The following is a 3097-nucleotide window of genomic DNA, read 5'->3' on the forward strand; positions in this document are numbered from 1 at the left end:
CCATGCACACACAGGGACAGATGGGAACACACAATGTGTCTACACACACACACTACGTCCATGCACACACAGGGACAGACGGGAACGCACGATGTGTCTACACACACACACACACTCTGTCCATGCACACACAGGGACAGACGGGAACACACAATGGTGTCTACACACACACCACACACACACACATACACTACGTCCATGCACACACAGGGACAGACGGGAACGCACGATGTGTCTACACACACACACACACTATGTCCATGCACACACAGGGACAGACGGGAACACACGATGCGTCTACACACACACACACTATGTCCATGCACACACAGGGACAGACGGGAACACACGATGTGTCTACACACACACACACACACACACACACACACACACACACTATGTCCATGCACACACAGAGACAGATGGGAACACACATGATGTGTCTACACACACACACAGCTTGAACCTCTGATTAGACCAGAATCTGATCTTTATAGAAGCTCAGAGTCACTAACATAGATCTGTTCATTGTTCACTGAGGGCTGTGATTGGAGGAAACCCACCTCCCGCCTCCTATAGCCTTTAGGGGGCGTGGCCAACAGTGACAGGCTGCGTCTGAATAGTCCCTCCCAGAGCTGTTTAGAGAGATTAGCAACAACTACGTTTTATGACTGTCCATCCCTGCTGTAGAAGCATCCACACATTTCACATTTGTTTTTCAAATCCACAAATGCATTTACAATTTTTACATGTACTTTTTAGATTTTCACGTGTTTTTCAGATCCACACATACATCCACAATTTACATGTTTTCTCATTTTTGTGTGTGCATTTATCATGAATTATAATGTGTAAATCTTCGGGTGTGCTTGTGAACTGAGCAAAGTGCGTTTGTAGATCGGCCCGTGTGTTAATTGATTTTTGAGACAAACGTAACACAGTTTTGCTCAAATCCACACACACACACACACACAAACACAAACAGCTGCTGATCCACATGTGTAGAGCACCACCATCCACTCGGGGGCAGTAATGAGGTATCTGCTGATTAATTCCATTTGCTGACACAAGAATATCTAATAACGTCAATCACTGCAGCCTTCACTTGTCTCCTGATGATCATAGTTCAGCTCTTGGTTTAATAAAAATATTGTTTCATAATTTTAATGGATTTTTATTAGTAAAAATATTTTTGATGACACTTCTCTTGATATATGTGATGATTTTATATAACAGTATAAAAATGGCATGGGTCCCCAATGCACCAGTTTGGTGAAATAAATGATAGTGTATAATAATTAAACTTATAATCCTCACCACACAGAGCGTCAGACACCATACCAATAAACTATTCAGGTTGCACCTCAAATATGACAAATAGGACATAAAAATAAGATACCTTCTAAAAATAGTTTAGTGTTAATTGATTATTTAAACCAGAATCTTTTATTTTTTAATAAAATCCCATTAAAATTAATAAAAACATATTTTTTGACAAATCAAGTGTTGTAGTGTGATCAACAGAACATGTCATTAGTATACAGTACATTAAAGTGAAATTAATTAATACAAATCCATACACATTAATTAAAAAGTATTTTTTGTCAAACTGTGTTATACTATGATTAGTAGGAGATAAAGGAAGGCTGCAGTGATTGTGGTGACACTGCAGTGAAAACCAATAACGTTATAAGACAATCTTGCAGAATGTGTTTTTGTGTTGGTAAAGACCTCATTACTGCCCCCTAGTGGATGGTGGTTCTCTACACATGTGGATCAGCTGTGTGTGTGTGTGTGTGTGTGCGTGTGTGTGCGTGTGTGTGTGTGCGTGTGCGTGTGTGTGTGTGTGTGTGTGTGGATTTGTCCACAAGCACAATTGAAGATTTACACATGATAAATACACTCAAATAAATGAGAAAACGTGTAAATTGTGGATGTATTTGTGAATATTTTTTAGACAAATCTCTCCCCATATCGTTCACTCCAATGGTTCGTTTTTTACAGCAATGGCGGCTCATGGAGCCTGAATAGTTCCAATAGAAGTGAGCAGTGGACGATTATAGCCAATGAAAATAGAACGGTTTGTGATGCACTTTTGAATAGTAAGGCATTTAAATAGTCTAATTATTATTATTATTATTATTATTATTATTATTATTATTATTATTATTATTATCAGCATATCCAATAACTTCTGGAAACAAATTCAGTTTTACATGAATCAGGTGACGGTCAATCATTTCAAACTCCCGTTGTCGTAACACTCTATACGGCTCTGGTCCCTCCTATCTCCTTTCCTTTCCACTTTTCCTTAACCCCATGGATGATGTCACAGGGTTAAGGAAAGGTGTTAGGAGAGGAGTTGTTTATACAATCAGACACACTTCCACTAGGTGTGTAATAATCTGACGACCACAAAGGTCAGTGACGTCTGTCGTGGTGAAAAAACTCCACATTTCCTAAAATAAACTAAAAGCTGATTTCTAACACTTTCCACTGATATAATGTCATAAATCACAGCTTTGAATATAAATCAAAGGAAAAGAGGTTACCATGGCTACGAGGAACTAAAGGTAAACTAAAGAACGTCACAGTGAGAAGGGTTGATCACACTCACCTTCTACTCATTAATATGAATTATGATTATAAAAATGTCTCTGATCATTTTTCTAGAACCACAGTGTCTGTTTTATATTAGTTATAATCTGATTATATGTCTAACATATCATAATATATGGGTTTTAGATTATTTATTTAAAGTTGTTATTATTATTATTACATTAGTAATTTACATGATCTCTGTCAGATATCGTGAGTCTCCTTGAGCGCTTTAAATGTTGTCACCACAATGAATTGTGGGTCATCATTATGTGGTCTCCTTTGGTAAAGGATGTATCAGTGTTTCCTAGGCTAAAGGAGGTTATAAAGGAAGCATTGAGCTGCTTTTCCTGAGCTTAAAGAGAACTCAGACGTTCTTTATCATGCTTAAACACTTCTGGGGGTGAAGGACCAGTCGATAGGAAAGGAGCTAGGAGGGACTGTTAGGACACAGCCACACTCTCATTGGTTCAGTTCTTCCGCAGTAGGTCAAAGGTCA

This window comes from Gouania willdenowi, chromosome 10, assembly GCF_900634775.1.
Source record: "Gouania willdenowi chromosome 10, fGouWil2.1, whole genome shotgun sequence".
In the NCBI taxonomy this organism is placed as follows: Eukaryota; Metazoa; Chordata; class Actinopteri; order Blenniiformes; family Gobiesocidae; genus Gouania; species Gouania willdenowi.